The 23477-nt window shown below is 28.2% G+C and overlaps 1 long non-coding RNA gene across 1 annotated transcript in view; it reads right to left on the bottom strand.

The window, feature by feature from the left end:
* Positions 1-243: 243 nt before the first annotated feature.
* Positions 244-23477, bottom strand: part of LOC107446623 (uncharacterized) — a 56899-nt gene continuing 33665 nt past the window's right edge. The window contains exon 4 of the long non-coding RNA XR_006225893.3: positions 244-425. This is a non-coding gene — a long non-coding RNA (uncharacterized LOC107446623). The remainder of the gene's footprint in view (positions 426-23477) is intronic.

The following is a 23477-nucleotide window of genomic DNA, read 5'->3' as shown; positions in this document are numbered from 1 at the left end:
ATATACGGTATTTAAGCCATTTATTTTGTAATTTTTCCGTTAATATGGTGACAGTTCTGGTCTGGTTTTCAAAAATATAGTTCCTATTACCACACATTAAGCAAAAATATAAAAATTAAAAGTAAATCTAACCGATTAAATAGCTTTTAGGCTCAGTTTAAAGATATCATGATAAATTTAACATATTTGATCACATATTATAAAACAGTATTTTATTGTTAATTTTACAAAAAGCATTACCCATTTTACAATATTCTAGTAGTTTTGACGACACATTTTTCATCTGTGTGTAATGCACTATGAAAACAAATGGTCTTTAAAAAGCAAATCTCTACTTCAAAGTTTTAAGGTACCTTTCGGATATTAGCAATCGTTTTATGTAGCACAACTCTAGTTTTCAAGTATGCGGAACGTAGTAGGAAAAACTAAAAAAATTTGCAAATATTACTTACACTGAAATAAAATTTTACTTACTATTTTTACTATTTAAAAAATTTTGCAAGCAATTTCAATTATTAAAAAATTTAATAAGAAAAGAAAACAAACAGTCAAACCTGGTTATGAAATAAATAAGAAACAATGGTAATTTCATAGCCTTCATCAAACATGGCTTTTTTACAGCAATTCACATTTAATTTAACTTCGTAAGTTCTATTATAAAAAATTTAAAGCAATTTTTACCTAGTTTCCAATGTTTATTCACATAATTATTACTATATATATAAAATAAATTTCATACTATATATATATATATAAAAGAATACATCTAAAAAATAAATTACCTAGAAACTGTAATAATGTAAAAAAATATTTAGATCAAAATAATGTTTTTTTTATTAAAACATTATTTTGATCTGATTTGTATTAATGTATTATTTGTTGAGACGAAAATGTCTGCTTTTGATAAATAATTACTTTTTTCGTTTCATGATTTTTAGTTATTAAATTTCAACTTCGAATACTTGTATATTATATTACATGAAACTTTTTATGTTTAAAAAAATGCTTAAAGGAACTAGGAGCGTTATTTTCGATATAATTGAAATCATCACAATGAATTTCTTTAGAAATTTTTTTTTAAATTGAATTACGATTTATTTCGGTTCATATCCATTTAGATTTCAAAATAATACTATACCATTTCGGATCGAAAAAAATATTAGAGTTTTAGAGAGTTAATGAGTATAAATAAATTTCCACAGTCAATATTTCTGCAGTTGTCAACATCAATTAGGGTTTACTTATATGAAGACCTGATATTTTTTTCATTTGTAAAAATGAGGAGATTCAGAATTTTAGTTTAATACTATGTTTAATACTGAAGATAGAGATAAATCAAATAATTATTAAGTTACCATTTTAAACTTTTTTTGCACCTTTAGTTTTATTTGTATGAAAATGTAAGAGAACTATAACGAAAGAGGTCATCTAACTTTATTTGTGCCATAATAACTTTTAAAATATAAATAAATCGCAAGCCAGTACAATTTTAAGAGCAATGCTTTTATGTAAGCGGTTTTGTACCTTATTCTTTCGAATATAAACTTTACGTTAAGAACTTTCCATTATAGACATTTTCTGCCATTAAACTTTCCTTTCGTAAATTTTTAACACAAACTTTTCCTTAAGATTCTTTTATTATGAAGCTTCATTTATGAACCTTCCTTTTAAAATTTAAATAATACAAAATGTTCAGATTTTATATAATAGATTTCCAATAATAAATAGTTCAATTTTATTTTTCATTTCCTTCAAAAATTTCCTAAAGAGAATAGAAATGTTTCGAGAAAAGAAAAAAAATCTGTATACATGGTTTAAAATAAAATTTTTGCTTTAAAATTCTCTTTCAATTTAGATTGAATTACATTTCGAGAAAATAATAGATTGCTGTCTTAAATAAGAAATATGTTATTTCTAATCATTAGAAGGGCATAAAAGTTGAACAAATAAAGAAGCGAGGAAAAATAGAAATTGAATTCCACAGACATCCGTACTTCCGCTATAATCAGCACCAATAATTAAGGTTTAGTTGCTACGAAACGTGACTGAATTTTCTTTGTAAAAAAAGTGATTCTTAAGAATTTGGAATTTATTTGATTGAATTCCTGATTTCAAATAAAAATTTAATGCTAACAAGCATTAATGCATTGCTGAAGAATTTCAGGATTTTAAACCTTTTTTTTATTACTTTAGTTCTTATTTAAAAAAAATAAATAAATGAAAATTGTTACTAACAATTTAAGCTATGTCACTTGTGTTATCGGCTGTTATTTTCAAAACAAAAATTAAAGCGCGAGAAAATAAAGATTTTAGAAAGACGAACCTTTGATGAAGGCTTTAATTTATTATTAATGATAAAAAAAACTTTTCAGTAAAGCTTTCCGCTTAATTTAAAGCGGTAATAGGAAACCATTTTTATATTAAGAGATGTTATATTTTTGTCTTGAATATAATGACAATCAACTAAATTCTAAGAGTTCTAAATTTTCACTGAAAGGATTATGTGTTCGATAAAGATTCTAAGATTATACGTGAAAAAATGTATATGACTAGAGATAAAATTATTGATTTGTGATTTTTTTGCTTTAATAAAAACTCATTTAATATACATCGTCGTTAATTGTGCATCACATATTTACATTTAAATCAATTTAAAATATTTTAACCATTAATGAGCTTCGAAAAGAAGTATATATGTATATATATATATATATATATATATATATATATATATATATATATATATATATATATATATATATATAAAATAAATCATATCTGTCGCTAAAACAATGAAAAAACAAACAAATGAAAAAGGTTAAAATGCGGGCAGAATATATGTAAGCCAAAATTATACAAAATGAAAATGAAATAAGATAGCTTCGACAAATCTTATTAAATACTTTTTATCAGAAATTTGGCGATTTACGTAAATCAAAATAAAAAATAGATCAGTTTCATAGGGTGAAAAAAATCTGGTTATAAATAAAATATTTTTTATTTTCCAATCGTTATTGAATAGCCAAACCAATTTTGAGTTAGTATTAATAATGCAGTTATATCCACGCTTTATAGCTCGATGGCCTTGTAATTTTGAACCTAATCCAGAAGACAAGGGAACTGATGGATCAAGTATTAAGAGAAATTCGTAACTGTAGAGATCTTTCTGATTGAACTAACACGAATTTGAGTTACATGAAGAGGAAAACCTCAAAAACTTCTTATGGTTAGCCAGGTAAGAAGGGAGCTCTAACTCATGATCCGTCTATCACTGATGATATTGTACGTCAGCACTGTGGTTTGTTTAACAGCTGTTTATTAGTATTCAAAGATTCTGAAACAATTTTTCAATGGCTTTGGAAGTATTGCACTGAGCATGTAAGACAAATAAAAAACTTTTTTTTAAAGAATTTATTATCGTGTTAGATGTAATGCTTGTTTTTTCTCTCTCTGGAATCAAGGAGTTGTTCTTCATTGCTTAGAAATATTTAAAGATAATATTCACCTAGTTTAACCAACGTTATCTTTAGAAACGGTTGTTTCTAATGACATACCTTAAAACTCTCTCGGAAAGGTTGTTTAATTATATAGTCAATAAGAACTAAACAGCAAGAATGTATTTTTTAAGTTTCCCAGAAACAATTAAAATAAAAAAAGAATATATTATGTCATAATTGCTATTATTGAGAAGAGATATGATTCCAAAGTTGCATAAGTGATTCGAAAGCGTAAGATAACTGTGATACTTATTTTGGAAAGACGAAATACTAAATCATTCATTACAAGGAAGATAATTATGCTTTTGTCTCCATGACAACTACAGTCTGGAGGAAAAGAAAAAAAAAATAGTAGGCTTTGCATTAGAATATAATTAGATCATTGGATTACATATTTAAATAATCATATTCACTAGACAATTATTTTGAAAGATTTAAACTAGCATTACAGAGACATTTTCGTTGCACGAATAAAATAAATTTTTAAATCTTGTTTCCGAAAAGTTTTTATTAAGACAGTGTAGCAAATGATATTTTAAAAAAATATAGACTGGAATTGGTTGGAATTAGCTTGGAAATTATTTTGGTAGTATTTAGAAAAACATGAAATAAGTATTATTTCAAGGATGATCTAATACTTTTTCGATATATATTTTTCATATTGTTTATATATTTTTATATGTGTTTTAATAATGTACTCAAAATTGAAGATTGAAGTTATTTAAAGGCTTTTAATAATAAATAAGCTTGAATGAGACCTTTATCAGTTTTTTAATACATGCTTTGCGTTCTAAGACCTCCGTGTAAAATAAATAAGTTTAAATAAATATATAAGACATCATTTACGCACTGAAAATTAAAGTTATTTACTAAAATTATATATTAAACTGTATTATGCAAGTTGTTGGAAGATAAAAAAACCATGGTCTAAATAAGGTCCCAGGTCTAAAACCATGGTCATCATCACTTCCATACAAAAAAACCATGGTCTAAATAGTTCTTACATGAGTTTGGGACAAAAATTTTCTGAAAGTGTACTTTTTGCTTTATTATAATATTAAAAAAAATAATTATTTTCTTAGTTCTATTTTAAAATAATGATAAAATGACTTATGTCAGAATTAGAGCAACTGTTTAAGGACGATTCCAAGACTTAATTTAATTTTTTTTATTATTGAACACAGAATGATGAAGCTTATAATTTTTCTTTCCACATGTTTAAAGTTTTCATATTTTTTCAACTATAAAATGAGAAAAAATAAATTAGAGTATTGAAAATAATGAATAAGTAAAAAAATGAATTTTCTAGTTGAAACTGGCATTTTCATGTTTTATTATTAAATGTTAATAGCAAAAACTTAACTTTATAACAGATAAACTTAGCATTGAATATTTTCAGAAAAGTAAATTAAATTATGTTAACATTAAAGCAAGCAATTTTAAGAAAAATCAAAAATCAAATAAAACATATTTTATAAGCTTTAAAATTTCTAATTTTTAAATGACTTGCAAAAAATAATAGAAAAAATATGCATTTATTAAATAATGCATTATTATCAAACATTTAAAAAAATCTATGCACTCTTGAAGAAGTGTTCCAAAGGTTTGTCCAAATGCTAAGGTACAAATGTCAAACTGAATAATTGTTTCATAACTTTATTCTTATTTTAGTGCATTATTCTTACTTTACGCAACAATGAAAACTCATTTAAGTTCAACATTGATTGATAACATACTTAGAGAATTTATCCCACATTTTCGCTGTTATTAGCTTAAATTCAAATCAGAAGTAGATCGTGACTTTTAATTTTGCTTTGTGGAAATTTGAACTCTACTTTATCACGAAGAAAAACGATTGTAGCATATTAATAACTGCAGAGAAAGCAGTTGGAAATTGCTTTCTTTTCCTTTATTTCAATTCAGTCTGATCAATTCAGATGTTCATTCAAACGGACAAGAACAGGGTAATGTATTCAGTTTATATTCTTGGATTAGTCATGCTAAACTTTATTTTTAACCTTCGAATAATATCCTCGAATTTGCAGTAATTGTTTCAATTTGTAACGGGAATAACTTTGGATATGATATATAAATAGAATGGAGCTAAGCCTTTTGTATTTGACAAAAACCTCTAACTTGACGAATTATAAGCAAAATGTATGCTTGAAAAAATATCATAAAAATAAATTTTTAATGAGAAAAAATAATTCCAATAATAATTTAATTTGAAATAAAAATAATTGTCAGAAAATAAAGGGAAAAAACTATTTTACCGAAACGTTTTCTGCTTAGCAAAAAGAAAAAGAAAATATTTTTGGTTGTTTTTATCGTGCACAACTCTTATAAATAAAAATAATAAATATTCATGGTTTCATATTTGAAATTATATTCTTTTTTCAATGAAAAAAGATTAAAATAAATATTGTTGTTTGATGGACAAAAGAAAAAAGATGTTTTAGTTTTAAAATTTATAAAGAATATTTTTATTAATACAGTTGCAAAAAAGTCTTTTACAATTTACTTTTTTATGTTTTAGCAATTTTATGGTCAATTTTGTGTTGTCTTTCAGTTTTATTGAGTTTCACTTTTTGTTGCAATCTTTAATTTTATCAGTTTGAACATGAGAGATATTTAAAAAATGGAATATTTTGTTTTAAACTAATATATTTTTACTAAGGTTGTATTTTCCCTTTGAAATATTATATGTTTTGCAGCTGTATCATAAAAATTAATGATATAACAAATCGTAAATGATGTAACACACGAGAAAAAAAAACAATACAAATTATATCAAATTTCTAATTTTCCTTAAAAATCATATATTTATAATTTTGGAAAACTAAATGCAAAAATTACTTGCGCATTTTAATTGTATGTAAAATGGTATTATTTGGACTAAAATTTTTCATTAAATCTAAACTCAAACCCTATTTTGCATTTTTGGAACATTAACAGGTAAACGGTTAAAATAAGTTTTGACATGGGTAACGTGTTATTAAATAATTGAAGTAGGGTTTTAGGCAATTTAATAATATTTTGAATTTTAACAAGAAAAAATCTTGATATTTAATTCCAGTAATAAATAAGGACATTTGTTTCGCTGGTTACTTGTATACTTATATGTAGTTACTTAATTGAGAAAACTGAATAATTTTAAATTTTATACTTAATATCTTTCTTCGTGAGATTGAACTAGATTTAAAAAAAATAGCATTTAATACTTAGTTTTTGTGTATTTAATAATCAAATTATTAATTACACTCGACTTATCATTCAGAATAATTTTTAAGCCTCTACCTCGAAGATAATTTCCCTTCGCAACATACAATAATAAAACTATTAGTTTATTATTAAGGATTGAGAAGAGTCGCATAGAGTAATACGTTTATTATACAGTAGCCAGTGCATTAAATGAGAGACGCATGGTGCTACAGCACTTGATTACGTTATTAATTGAATGAAGACTTAAGTTTCATATGAACCGGAAGCCTCTGTATTCCGTTGATCTCAAATGATATTACGGAGATTCTGTAAGTGGATTTTATTAGACAAACAAATCGCAAAATATAATCTTAAAAATAATAATACTCAGGCATTAAAAACTGCCTATAGAATAAAGTTTAAATACATAGCATTATCATCCTATAAATTAAATGATTTATAGCTTTTCTATCCGAAAATCTTCTATCATTTCGTTTTTTCGTATCTTTGTTTATAAGAGAAGATTTAAAAGCTTAAGGGTAAGACTACTTTTCGAAATCGTTATATTTTTAAGGGATTAGGTGGCGCTGATTGCATTGAGAACGCATCAATCTGCAATCTTTTTTCGATTTTCTATAACTTATCTTAAAATTTAACTTGGAATCATTATGAATTTTTTCAGGTGTTCAAAATAAGCACCAGAAAAAACTAAATGTAAACACTTTTGTAAAACAAATTTTATAATTTCTCTAATTAAATTTTATTTGGTGATAAATATTGAAGGAAGTAAATTCTTGGACGTCAAGATCATTCAGTAAAAAGCACAACAAACATGTTTATAACTCGAGCCAACTTTTAAGAAATATTAATTTTTTTTTAAATAGCATATCGAAGAGTTAAAAAATTTAAAAAAAATTAAAAAAAAAACATTTTTTTTTGGTAATTTTTATTCAAGTGCTAGTTGGAATTCAAAAAACATACTAAATAGACTTACGTTTTAACTAAAAAGATTAGTAGTTGGATATCTTACTCACTAGGCGATAAAAAACTTAATTGAGAAGTATTGATTTAAAAACAAAACTTTGCATAAATAACTTTAAACAAAATACTAGAGATTGCAGTTTTGTGATTACACGCGATTATGGTTTAGAAAATGGGTGCGTTTTTTCTAATTTCAGTGCGTGGGTTTCATTATTTTTACTGTATCTTAGAATTTTTTGGGTGTAATTTTATACATGGTATTAAATTGTTAGGAAAATATCATACCATATTTTTGAATTGAATATTCGTCTCTGAACAACACTCTGGAACCATCAAGTTATTCTGCAAGGCTAGAGTATAAATAGTATCATCTACAAAAACTTAGCATTTTAGTGTAACAATTTTAAATACCACGTGTTATTTAAATTTTTTAAATTTTAAAAGTTACATTTGCTGATCATTGTGATAGAATCAATCATACGCTTTTGATATTTTAGGAAAAACGTGTCAAAGTTCATATATAAAATTCAATGAATGCATACAAACTAAATAACCTATATTAAAAAGAAATACTTAGCATTAATTAATTATCATAATATTTTTTTTTTATTTTTGCCTCTTTCAATTATACACTTTGACGAAAAACATACGTATTTTTTGTTTAGCTTGAAATAGATTTAATAGGGTTCAGAGAACAGCGTCTTGCATGATATTTTTATTCCATAGAGTTGGTAAACTTATTTCATAGAGTTAGTCTCATTATACATCACTAGTTTTATTCTTAATGACAATAGAATTGCGATGCTTTCAAATGTAGATTTCAACCGTGGAAACTATTAGCGTTTGTTTTGGTTGCGTGAGTTTGTTCAGCAGTTAACTTTGATTTAAATTTTTAAATGTACATTTTGCTATCAAGCAAACTTTTATGTTGATCATTAGAACAAAAATATTTTTTTTAAAATTATTTTTCACTTTAAAATTTTTTAACCCTTATTCTTTATAATGCTTTGACCGAGACAACAAAAATGCGTAAAAAAACTGGCCATTATGAAAATCTGTTCAGAAAAAAACAGTTCTTATATGAGAAAATATAAATATTAGTCAAATTAAAAATAACTATGGTAAAAATTGGCCATGGGAAAAAGCTATGGTAAAATATTTGTGCAAACCTTCCCATGTTTGAGGTTTGTACAATGTTTTTAAGTAGTAGTAAACTAAAGCGAAAAAATTTTAAACTAAAAAATGTTTGTAATCTTTTTTGGGACTTAGAAGTACTTAATTCGTGTACTTTTATAACCCTTTTAATTCCAATTAAAAATATTAACACCTTATCTTTGCTACTACGAGGAAAAATATTTTCTAAAACTTCAAAAATTCCGTTGTAGATGAAAGGTATTTTTATTATATTATTAAAATCATTTCATTATGTTTTTTAGATATTTGCGAATTTTGTAACTGATTAAACTATTAATATCACAAAAAATGGAGCTGATTTTGATTTTCTAATGTATGTTTTTTTTAAAAATTTCATTGACCTCCTGGATTTTAATGATATTCAAATATATTCATAATTTATCAATTTTTTTCATTAAAGTCCTAACCAAACAATAAAAAATAATACTAAGAGTTATTTTTTAATAACCATCGATTTTATTTGTCTAATAAATCTGTCAGGGGCTCTAATTTTCATTATACTTGATAAATCGTTTTCAAATTTATATTTAGAAAATTAGGAATAAAGATACAGATTCCTAAGAAATTTAAATCACCTAGTTCCTTTAACAGGAAAGTGGTAAAGTGCGAAAAATTTTAGAAAATTTTCCTTGCAAATTTTATAAAATAATTTCGTTAAAAAATGCTCCAGAAAGCACTAAATCTATAAGCTAAAAAACACTTTATCTGCAACAATTATAAAAACTGAAATTCCTTATAATAATTAGTAAATGTCTGTGCTTACTATTTTTTGTCGATATATGCTTGCACGTTTTATTTTTACCAAAATTGTAGAAAAATATACGTTTAAATGCAAAACTAACTTAAATTAAAAAATAATGAGAAGTGTAAATTTTGCAAATTTAATAGATGCTTTGAACACAATGATCAATTTGTTTAAAGTTTATTTACTCCCTTTGAGCTTGTAAAAATGCTTTATCTATTTACATATTAGATAAATTTACATACATTTAAAACGTTTTTAAATATTAAAGCAATTAAAACAAATTCTCTAATCATTGAATATTTTCTCATAATTTAGATACTTTTAAATTCCTTATTAATAACTCTTTCTATCATTAAAATTGATTTTCCTTTGAACATTATTCATAATTTTAAATAAGGCATTTATTTAGATATTCTTTTTAAATATCCATTACTTTAATCGAGAAAAACATTTCTATTTCTTAGTGAATTAAAGTGTTTATCTATGATTGTTTTAAGTACCTATGTTAAGGAAGATGAATTTGGATATTTAACCCTATTTACGTTGCTTAATTTTATCCTATTTTCTACTTTATATAATTATAATATTGTAAATTAAAATTAATCCTGATAGTTTTAAGACTGCTCAAGGAAAAGTATAATTTAAAATTTGCGCAAGCATCAGCACGGAAGATTAATTTAACAAGTTACTAATGACTTATTTTTTATTTCTTTTAATCACGAAATTATGATAAATTTATCACACCTGCATTTGCATAAACAAATACAATTTCAATTCTTTAAGCACTTAAATTCGAAAATTTTCCTATCTCATCATATCCTTCCTTTCCTTCATGTCAAACAGGTTACTTTCCCTTGCCATTTTAAGAAACTTTGGTGTATTGAGAGATCAATTTCAATTTCAGCAGCTCAAAAAATTTTTTTAAAAAGAAACTTCAGCAGTTTAGCTAAGCATTTTATACTGCAAAAATTATACGGTATTTCAAATGTTTGAAAAAATTATGTATACAGGGTATCCCAAAACGACTGCATAAGCTCTGCGCAGCTAGATTCCTCGCTGGGAGCACATAAAAACTGTCCAAAGAAACGATCCTGTACAATCCATAGTTTACGAGAAAAATGCGAAAAAAAGTATGACGTCACTGAAAAGAAAAAAACACTTTATTGAACATGTCAGCAGCAGTATACTATGCACAATTTAAAGCAGATGCTCAAAGTGTCCGCCGTCCATGTCGAGGCATGCTTGAGCACGCCGTGGATACGTCCAATAAAGTGTTTTTTTCTTGCACCGGCAGTGACGTCATACTTTGTTTTTCGTATTTTTCTCGTAAACTATGGGTCGTACAGGAACGCTTCTTTGGGCAGTTTTTATGTACTCCCAACGAGGAATCTAGGTGTGCAGAGTTTGGCGGTCGTTTTGGGACACCCTGCATTTTGTATGATTCCTTCATAGATTTTTAGTACTCTAATTAGGCTGCTATAGTTTACTATAAATAACTCTAGCCTATTAGAAAAGAAAATACTCTTTGTTATGGTTTCATTGATTTAGTGGTTGCTTGGTTTAAGCTAATAACGTTGTTTTTGTTCATCTAAGCATTTAATACCGTGGAATTTCGAAGGTATTTTAAATCTCTCTGTATAAAAATGAATGTCTGTGTGTATGTCCTTTATGGACTCCTAAACCATTAGACAGAAAGCGATGAAATTTAAATACAGATAGTTTTAAGCTCGTGGAAGATCACTGTCGATATTAGAACAATCTACGACGAACTGCTCAAGCGGGATGAGTGAAAAACGAAACGGAATTTTCCGATTGGTTGAGCGTTAGTCATTGTTTTAAGTTTTACTGTAAGCAATTATGTGTTCATATATTTAAAAGATACATCCGTGATAATTGCTAGCTTATAGCTCTTTCTGATCAAAAAATAGTTTATTGCACGTATTTAAATATATTTAATTATTTTTTATTCGATACGTCAGATGAATTCAATGAACTTTACGAGGTAGCACGCGGGGTCTGCGTCACCAAATTTATAATTTGTCGGATACCACGTGTTTTTTTTTTACTTATATTATATTTTAAACGCAGCCGGCCTGGTTAGCGTGCCTGATTGCGAAGCCATAGGCTGCGGGTTCGAATCCCGCTCCGGGCATGGATGTTTCTCTCTCTCCTTTTGCTGTCCTCTGTTGTGTGTGTGTGTGTGAATGTGGCCCTCCCTATAAACGGGTTTGTGGCAGTGTGGCGTGGGCAATGTTGCTCGCCTCCGTGACTTTGGTTCACAGGTACCCACTGGGTAACGCGAAATGAGCAACAATTCTGGCATAGTATAGGCAAGAGATTCAAATTCAGTGCCTGCCATTGGAAAAAAAATATTTTAAACGCGTTTCTAAAAAAAAATACTTATTTAAAATCTAATTTAATGGAATAGAAAAAAATTATGTTTTCAAAAACAAAATTAATGGGAAAGTGCTACTTATTCGTTTGGGAGAAACATAAATGAGGCTTAATTACGCCATTGATGCTTAAATAAGATAATATATATGCATATTGAAATAAAAAATGAGCTATGTAGTAGAAAGCAAAAGCAATGGAGTAAAGGTATTTATTTGTCAAGAAGAGCCGTAGGAAATTGTCATACTATCATTGACGACAATGAGGCTTAATCAATTTTGGTAATACGTATCAACTGACATAAAAAAAGTAACTTCTGAACTAAAGAGCAAAAATAAGTAGAAAAGATACTTATTCGCGTTTTGGGTAACCGGAAAAAATCTGCATATTATTATTGACACTGATTCTCAATTAATATTGATAATGTGTATTAACTGAAATTAAATTAAATAAGATATGTGCTAAAAAGCCAAGCTTATGGAAGAAAGATTAATTGGAAATTTGTGCAGGAAAACCGTAAAAAATCACCATATACAGATGACGCTTACTTATTGTGCACTACTGACGGTAATATGTTCTATTGGTATTATGGTAATTGGTGAATTGGTTTTGATAAGAATTCTAGAACGGGTTTTCCGTAGTTTAAGAAAATATTTTTTACAGTGGTATTAATATTCAGTTTATTAATATTTTAAAGAATTGGAAATAAGGGAAATTTTTCCGCCGCTACTTCTAAATATTTTAACGGTAAATTAAAAGTAAGATAGAGAAATGGTCAGGATGAAAAATCCTTATGAATTTCTAATAATTTTTTTTTCTTCTAAAATTCGGCTTTAGTTGGCTACCACTAAATTAATTCTTTAAAACATGTTTCTAAAAAATAATAATTCAGAATCAACGGTAATTGAATAAGAAAAATATTTATGTATTCAATGGCTGGTACTGATTCGCTTAGAAGAAACGTAAAAGAAATCGCCATAACATTAGAGATGACAATGACTCTTAATTGATTTAGTTAATATATGCACATTGAAATAAAATAAAAAGACTATGTACCAGAACGCAAGACTGATGGAGTCAAGATATTTATCTAGAAGAACAATAAGAAATCTCCATACACCACCATAAGAAATCACCATGACGACAATGGTGTTTAATTAATTTTAGTAATATGTTAACAGATATAAAAAAAAAATTCCGTACTTGAAAGCGAAAATAATGGAGAAAATATACTTTTTCATTTTGTGGAGCCATAAAAAATCACGATATTATTGACAGTAATGCTTAATTAATATTGATAATATGAATTAATTGAAAAAAAAAAACAAAATAAGCTATGTGCTAAAAAGCGAAGTTAAAGGCGAAAAAGTTTAATAGGAAATTCGCTTAGGAAAACCTTAGAAAATCGTCATATACAAATGACGCTTACTTATTGTGCACTACTGACAGTAATATGTTCTATTGGTATTATGGTAATTGGTGCAGTGTTGATAAGATTTCTTCAACAGGTTTTCAAATAATTTCAGAAAATATTTTTTCCAGTGGTAGCAAAGGTAGTGCATTAATATTTTAATGGATTAGAACAAGAAGAACTTTGTTTTTCTTCTACTTATAAATATTTTGATAGTCAGACAGAGAAATTCCCATGCTGCAAAAATCTTATCAAGTTCTAATAAGTATTAAATCTAATCAAGTTCTAATCCTATCAATTTTTAAAGGAAAATTCTTCTTCAGTTGGCTGTCACTGACAAATGTATTTTTCAAAAAACTTAAATAATGAAGAGTTATGTAATGTGTTCCAAATATACTAATAGAGCTATAAAATATTATATTGATATATTTGGTTATTATTAAGACAGCAGTTTTCATACTGATACTTTGGAAATAAGCGTTTTAAAGTCCTCGTAAGGGATAGGTAAATTAGGAAATTGCTTGATTGTACAATAACATCATGCGAAGTGATACATTTTATCTTTGTTTTTGATGGGATAAACTGCGAAAAACGGGTTTTGCTTTCCTCAATATCGCAAAGTCACCAAAAAAGGGCAACAAATAATATTAATTATAAAAAATTAAATTATTTTAACTATATTAATTGAAATACTTAGTGGAAGAACCATGTAAGTGAAATTTTCAGAACTGAAAAAATGTTGCATCTGAACTATTTTATTACCCATTTACAAGTGGGACAAATATTTCTCTGCTGTTATTTATTTACCACTGCCTAATGTGAAACAAAAAACCATGCAAGCATACTGGAAACTGTTGTAATTAGTCTTGTTAAGATTTAAGTAAAGGCAAAAACAGTTCTGTCGCATTAAACACACCCGTATTGATGCAACCACTTTTTTTTAATTCTCTTATTCTATTATTTTTAAATTTCACTTACCTGGTTCTTCCACCAAGAATTTTAATTGTGTCTGTAAATGACTTTTAGTTTTGAGCAACATTTCGTAGTATTTCTCAATACTGATTTATTAATATTTTATTTATTTTTTAATATCCCGGTTTCGAAGAACGGGTATTCAGCTAGTGTCTTATTAAATAATACATTATTACATTCCTTCATTGGTTTTTAATACAGTCATTCGGTAAGGTAAATAAATCTAGTTTATTAAAGAAAAAAAAATTACTCTTTGTTAGAATTTCATTAATGTTTCAGGATGGTTTAGTTAATGCTACTATAATCATGAAATAAAATGTTACTTACATGGAATGTAATTAACACTTTAATTTAAGATAAAGTTTATTCCATTCGAAACCCAATTAGACTTTAAAAGTCACCAATAAGGAATGCGAATGAACTTGAACGAAAAATATGAAATTAATTGTAAAGATATTTTTAAAAAAGTTAATCTTAAATACTTTTGCTTAGTGAGGAAAAACATTTTTATAGTGCACGAAAAAAGAAGTTTTGCCGTAAATGGGTAAGAAAAAATTACAACTAATAAAATCCACATGTTTCCGTGAGAAACAAAAATAGAAAATACTCTTAATGCGCATAAAAATAGGATTAGCAAAGTTCCGCTTTTTTTTCCAGAACAGAGAGAAAAAGCTAAATAAAGTTAATTTTGGGATCTATTTTCTCACTTTCCAGATCCCTTTTCTAAGGATTACTGGTCAATTACTGCATTCTCACTTTTGATTCCGTACAAAAAGGAGCTAAAGACTAATCCTAACACACTATCTCCAATGAGATACCTATGCAGGAGCTTTACTTACGAGAAGTTTAATAATTTTTGTATATTTGAGTTATATTCTGTAATAACATACTATCATTTTTTTTAACTTCGTTACTATCATTTTTCCTATTTCTATTCATTTTTTAAGGATTACTGGTAAATTACTAAATTTTTACTATTCATTCCATGTCAAAAAAATAAAAAATAAACTAAGGATATTAATCTAAACACGCTAAATTCGATGAGAAATCAATGAGAGAGTTTTTATAGCATGAAGTTTAATAACTTTAATATATCTGAATTAATCTAAAATATCTTCATTCTCTCGTTTCATATCAGTTTCAAATACTATACATAAATATACTAATATCAGTAATTCTAATACACTATCTACGGTGTGAAACTATTGAGAGAGCTTTGCGGCCAAGAACTTTTATATATTTGACTTTCATAACTTTTATATATTTGAGTTATTCTAAAACATCTCTAATTTACCTTTTTCTATCTGTTTTCTAAGGAATACTTGTCAATTACTGCATTTTCATTATTTATTTCATACAAAAGAGAGAGAAGACAGGAATCTCCCAAACACTAAATTCAATGAGAAACTAATGAGAGAGGCTGATGTTCACGAAGTTTAATAACTTTTATATATTTGAGTTAATCTATTATCCTCTCTTTTACAATCAGTTTCATATATACTTAAGTTTCCAAACATAAATGGATCAAGGCAATTAATTCCAATACATTAACTTCAATAAGTAACCATTGAGAATGCTTTATGGACATGAAATTTAATATTTTTGCATATTTGAGTTATTCTTTAATATGTCTATATTCTCCCCTTTACTAATTATTTTTTAAGGATTACTGGTAAATTTCTGTTTTCTCGCACTGTTGATTTCATAAAGCTAGTAAATTCGACACTAAATCCGACACTAAATTTGATTGGAAAACAATGAGAGAATTTGCATTTAAAACTTGAAAGTTCATAACATTTATAAATTTAAATTATTCCAAAACTCTTGAAAAATATATTTGTCTAAATAATTATCAGACAATAATCTATCTGCCAGGTGGAATCATTGCGGTTTCAGATAAAATTTTCAAGGAAAAATCTAACTTACTTTTATGTGAAAAATAATTAACATTTTTATACATTTTAAAGGATGCAAGGGGCGATATTTCGTTCAACATCCCACATGTTCACGTTATACACGTTAAGTATCCCACGTGTTTATTTAGGTAGAATAAAAATTAGAATTATTTTACTATACAATTAAAATTGAAATTCAATCCATCCCATAGTATTTTAATATTTTTAATTTTAGACCTTTATATTTGTTTTCACTACATGGTTGTTATATCAGATGCATTTAATGCATGTTTTATGTGGTGTAAGATACAAATTTATTATTAACATTATTTCATAAATGTGCTATACCATTTTTTTTTTCTTTTATGTTATTCAAGTTTTTGACACTTAGACAAACCAAGCCAGCTAATTGGTATTTCTGCGAATTAAGTCAGGATAGTGAGCCATTTGTTCACAAGAGAGAGACGCAAGTATGAAAGCACGTCTTAGTTCAAAAATTGTGCAGCCTGATTTAGATTAGGCACCCTGATTTTGATTCAGAGATAGTGTCCAAATAGTTTTTATTCAAGTTGATTTCGTTGACTTCGTTATCATTCTGTGGTTTCGTTATTTCAACAAAACTAGCTTCACTTAGAAAATTAAAATTTATGATTTTCATTTTTTTGTAAAACAAATATTATTTAAATTTATATAATGCATAATTTTTATAAAACATGAATTTTGCCAGTCTTCTGAAAAAAAATTATCCTTTACATATCTCTTGTATTTTTGATATCCCCAAACTTTATTTAAAGTTAAAAATAACTTTATTATTTAAAAAAATATCGAGTTTGAATAATTAAGACACAATATTTGTTATAAAATATAGTGTCTTGGTACAATATATCTTATTAAATTTTCATAAGATATCGTTAAATACTTCACTCCACTTGATAATAAAGAAAGTCTTCAATATTTATCTTTATATTGTTATTAAAAATCTCATTTTCAAAACTAATTAATCTTCCACACCTGCATATGCCATGATTGTCACATTTTCTGAGAAGATTAAGTGGTTTTTGAAAAAAAAAATGAAAATTCTTCTAAGATGGAAGTTAAAAATAGATCAATCTTTAAAAACTAATGTACTCTAAGTTTTGTTTCCACATAAAAAATAATTAAATTTTTAATTAGCCAAACCTGTTTTCAGTTATTTAAACTATTAGAAAAGTTCTTATAATATAAATCAGATTAGATAGCTGTTACTTTTGACGTAAGAATCATCTTAGGTATCATTTACGTTTCTATATGTTTCTCTAACTGAAAGAAAAAGAAAAATTTAAACAATTAATTTGATATCTGATTAATAATCCTTTTTTCCCCTTTAAAATTTAATGCAATAAAATTAAATATTTTTTACCTTTAAAAAAATCTAATAAAAAAATATACAATGGCAATATTCAGGGTGCATAGCCAAATCTCTGAATCAAAAATAAGCACTTTTTAAAAAGCTTTCAAGCACTTTACAAAATTTTTCAAGCACTCAAAAAATTCATATTCAATGAATGATATTATTGAAAAACAAAAACTTTTTATAAACAGTTTTAACGTTAAAAAAAAAAAAAAAAAAAAAACGGGCGTAAATCGAAACAATTAGTACTTTCCCACATCACCGAGTGAATTCAACTTGACCCTGAACTCAGAACAAAAGTACCCTTATCCCCTACGTCAAAAAAAGTGTTTGAAGTAAAATAAAATTAACAAGAACAAAATTAAAATAAATTAAAAAGAAAAACATTTCATAAGGATCTGAAGCACTCGGGTTTCGGTTTCAAGTGTGCGCGCATGCGCAAGTCATAACGTGGGTACGACATGAAGTCCGCGTGAATGATTACGTAGCAAACTCCTCATTTTTCGTGAAATGCATGGGATCCACCAGATATCACTGAAGGGGAAAAAAATTATTCGGAAGAAAAAGCATTATTTAAAAACGCCAGCTGAAAAAAGCACCTTTAAAAGCTTTTAAAAACGAAATCCCCAAAAAAGCACCTTTAAGTACTTTTTACAAACGCTACGCACCCTTTATTTAATTTTTTCATGCTTTTGTTATTTTTGATAAATCAAGCTCGAGCCTATAAAACAAAAATCGTTTTTATCTAATCTTTACAACTTTTTTACACCAATTGATAAAGAGTCTTTTTTTAAGGCAAAAAAAAAGTGAAAAAATATCCGTTAATTAAGCACATAAAATTGCAATAACTTTCGATTTCGGAGTTTCCCAAAAAACATTGCGTTAAATTTAGAAATGTAAATGGCTCATTCAACACGTCAAATTTCAAATTTATAGTGACTTTGCAGCTTGTTGCAGATCGGATATTACCGGAAAGTTGAGAATTCTGCAACCAGTCATCAAATCTTTTTTTTATTACGTAGTTTTCATTACATTTCTCTATATAACTTCGAAATTTCTTTCGTGAAGGAAAACAAAATATAGCGCAAAATGGGCAGATGCTACTCTTACGATTATTTTAATACAGTGAGAAACAAATCGAACATTATAAGTGATCGCTAATAATGTTTCAGTTGTTACTGATAGAACATTGGTCAGTCAGCTTTACTTAAGATTATTAATAATAGCTTTAAGAAGAAAATTGATTACTCGCCTGCGAAAGAAACATCCTTCGGTCAATTTTTGGAGCAGTGACAGAAAATAATGCATGGAGAAGTTTAAATAACCATTAAGAGTATAATAACTATAGACAGCTGGAAATTCTGAGAGTTAATAAGTCGTACATGACAGATGGTTGGGGCATGTTTTTCATCGTGATCCAGCTATAAAAACTAATAATTTCTAAAGATTGAGGGTACTAGGATGAGAGGGAAACCAGCAACAAGGTGGTTGAACTTGGTGGAGAAGGACATAAATGTTTTGGGAGTGTTCGGGAGTGAATAGAGAGAGAAATCTGGCTACAAATCAAATTATCTGGAAGAAGTTGACTGAGAAAGCCTTGGCCAGCATAGTGCTGTTTAAGAAGTTTAATTTGTAATAACAGAATTTATGAACATTTTCATTTCGAGTTCTTGTTCATTTAAATGGGCCAGTTTGAGTTCCCAAGAATGGGATGGTAACAAAACCATGGAACACCACATCAATGCTAATTTTTAAACTGCACATACTTTTATTTTTATTTTATCACTATTTACTTAGCATTTTATAACTCAATCGTCTATGTTTATATATGCGTAGTAAGACAGGAGTATAATATGAGGGTCATTCAAATGAAACCTGGTCTGTGCGTCTAACTTTGCATTAGACGTAATGGGGAGCAACATAACTGCGTGTATGGCGACACCACCTATTAGTAGAGAAACTGACGCACGCGCAGTGTTTGACGTTGCATAGCGCCAGTGTGGTTGCACGCCGAAGAGAAGGTGGTCACACTGTCACAAGTTATCGTCCACTACAGAACATGCAGACGAGTAAGCAGGAAAAACGAGGAGTGGTTCGATTTTTAACGGATAGAGTTGGAGGCCGTGAAATGTATCGACGGATAAAGGAACTGTACGGTGGGTGCTGTCTGAATCGTTCAAGTGTTGTGGAATGGCACAAAATATTCCTCGAGGGGCGCGAGTTACAGGAAGACGATGCTCGTCCTGGACATGCTCATCAACTCATCACACCGGAAATGATTGCGGAAGTGATTGATTCAGTCTTGGACAACCACAGAATAACCGTGAACGAGATCGATCGATTGCTGAGTATTAGCGTGGACACCACTCACACCATAATGCACCTACACTTGAACTTTCGAAAAATTTGTGGGCAGTGGGTTCCCCACCAACTAACCGCCGAACAGCGCAACACTCGAATAGTGCTGTCTTTGAGTTATCATGAGGAGGAATACCGCTTTCGGTCGCATATTGTCCCTGGTGACGAAACATGATATCATGGTGCCATGGCTTTGAACCGGAAAGCAAGCGTCAGAGCAAGCAGTGGAAACATGCTACTTTACCACCTCCAAGGAAATCAAAGGCATTGAGAACCTGTTCTGGAAAGGTCATGATGTCCTTCTTTTTGACCACAAGGGCCCATTGCTTGTCGAGTTCCTGGAACGGGGAGCCACCATCAATGCCCAGCGTGATCAAGCCACTTTACAGAACCTTAAATGAGCCATTAAGTCTAAACGGCTAGGCATGATGTCCAGTGGCGTTATTTTCCTGTATGATAATGCCCACCTACATACGGCCAATGCTGTGAAGACGACATTGCAGCAGTTTTGGAGGGGAATGCTGGATCATACACCATGCAGTTCAGACAGTTAACCGAGTGACTTTCATGTTTTTGGACCACTAAAACAAGCTATTCGTGAACATCGATTCTCAATGAATGACGACGTGTTGGACTGAGTCTTGGCAACGTAATCCGACAGCAGCTTACTAACTTCTTTTAAAATGAAATCGATCGGCTTGAGTCGCAGTGGGATAAATGTGCCAACAGTTTTGAAGACTATTTTTGAGTATATGTACTGTGTAAAACTACATTCTTGGGTTAATAAAATCGTTACCGTTATTTTACACTAGTGACCAGGTCTCATTTGACTGCCAATAATGCTTTTCTTTTTAATTACTGTTTATAATTTCATTAAAATAATCAAATTATATAATTAATTGCCAAAATTATTAATTAGAAATTTTGAATTATCCATATTAATATTATTTCCTAGCACACATCTAGTTTGAGTCAATCCAAGGCAACTGACAAACAAAATGCATTTCAGTACTTCAGTCAGAACGCTCCAAAAAAACATCTTCTAACTTCTATTTACACTTTTATTTTCATATTTTGTAATCTGGCAAACTAGCTACGAAAATATTATAAATCATTTTTGAATTAGATAACGGTGTGTGTAAGTTCATTTGAATTTGCAACTCTCTTTATATATATATATATATATATATATATATATATATATATATATATATATATATATATATATATATATATATATATATATATATATATATATATATATATATATATATATATATATATTTATTATATATATATATATATATATATATATATATATATATATATATATATATATATATATATATATATTATATATATATATATATATATATATATATATATATATTATATATATAAATATATATATATATATATATATATATATATACTTGGTATGTTTAATTTTGTGTTTATTAATGTGTATAAAATAATATATTTAATTAATGTGTTCTGTCTCCGTTTTAAATTTTTCCTGGTTGCTCCTCACGCAATTGTATAGATATACTTTGCTTTGTATGGTATTGTATGGTTCCCATAAGAATAATTTTATCACAGTGCGGAAAGGTGCAACATTCACACAAAAAATGTAGCAACAGAATATAGAACACTTCGCTTTAAAATCTTTGTCATTGTTTATTAACTTTTACTAAAATGTTTTTTTTTCTTTTTTTTCAAATAAGATTTTCTGTCAACATGGGATTACCTGGGCATGTTGTAACCAATTATGATTTTTTTTGGCTCGTTAGCAGTTAAAATTTCTTCAGAAGAATTTTAAATGTAATGATAGAATAACGATGTCCAACGATAAGGAAATGGAAATATATATATTTAAAAGAGAAAAAAAACGGCCGTGCCATATAATGTAAGCTTGGATGACAAGGACTTTATTTTGGATGAAATAAATGAAAAGTTATCTAAAATAAATTCCTTGTCATCCAACCTTACCTTATACGGCACAGCCATTTTTTTTAAATACTTCAATTTCCTCATCTTTGAATGTCTTATATCGCTTACAATAAATGGTAATATTAAGAGAGCAGACAATGGAACTTCACATGTTCTTTTAACCCTTCGCATGCGATCGTGAAATGAAGACAACACATAATATTCTGAAGAAAACTACTTGGATCACTCAAAACTATTCACTAAAATTGAATTACTTCAGAAACAAGTGAAACTTTAAAGCAGTTAACATATTCCTCAATTCAACCATTCACCTTCTCTCTTGCAATCAGATTCTAATATTGCGGCAACTCTCATTACATTTATGGAAATTATAAAAGATTTATTGGACAAACAAGAAAAAATGGTGGGACAAACAAGTGAGTCTACCAAATATCATCCAAATTACATTCACTCATGATACCACAAATTCTATTTTAATATTTAAAGGAGATACCATTGATAATGCTTCTGAATGGATAAAAGACGAGATAGAATTGCGAGACTAGTTAATTAGTCTGATGATCTCAAACTAACTAATGCTATTTCTCGCCTCGCTCGCAAATGACACGAGGTAAAATTAGCAATGACTGGACTGCAAAGCAGTGATTGACTGGTTAATAAAGCACTGGGTCCGTGTCCAAGAGATAGTGGGTTAGATCCCAGCCGGCCGAAGACTCCCCGTGTAGTAAATGGCGACAGATGTATGTTAAATCTGTCGAGTCGCAAGGTCCTCGATGTTCCCATAAGAAATCATACTTCTGGGGGTACTAATTAGGGAGTTTCCTTGTCTTCTTGAACATTAGTAGCCGTAACAACGACTGATATAAAATATAAAATTAAAAAAAAAAAAAATACTGGACTGCATGGAAAATTGTCCTCCCCGTCAGATTTAAAAGGCGCATTGCAATGCAAACATGTTTAGCTCACCAGAGTGCTCATAAATTGAAAAATAATGAAAGCTAAGTTGATTATATTTCTGATAAGGATGCTCTTCTTGAAAAAAGCTCCGTTTACTATACCACAAGCTCATCGCATTTCTATTATAATTGGTGACATTACAGAATAAAGATGACAGATTACTTTAACTAAGAATTCGATTACTGTCGAAGAATTTAATGACATAGCTGCCACACTTGATGCAATTCGAAGTTCCAATCAAGATATGTCACGCCATTCAACTAACCTTTTTTCAGTACCAAAATCTCAACCACGCAAATATAACCCTGCTACTGATAATGTTCGAGATATTACGTGCTGGCTATGCGGCCGAAAAGTTCATGTCTCTTTTATGTGCAGTTTATCTCCCCTTCAACGAATTTCACCTTCATCTCAATATCCAAATCAACGTTCGAAAATTCCCCAACCAATTGAAAATTAGACTATAGGCCTCACTTAGTTCCATTAATAATGCAATGCACAGTAATGAGCTGAAGAGTGCTGTACACTGGTCATT

The sequence above is a fragment of the Parasteatoda tepidariorum genome, chromosome 2, assembly GCF_982258835.1.
Source record: "Parasteatoda tepidariorum strain Cologne lab strain chromosome 2, Ptep-v5.0, whole genome shotgun sequence".
Lineage (NCBI taxonomy): Eukaryota > Metazoa > Arthropoda > Arachnida > Araneae > Theridiidae > Parasteatoda > Parasteatoda tepidariorum.
Note: the sequence above shows the minus strand (reverse complement) of the source record. Positions and strands in the feature narration are given on the sequence as shown.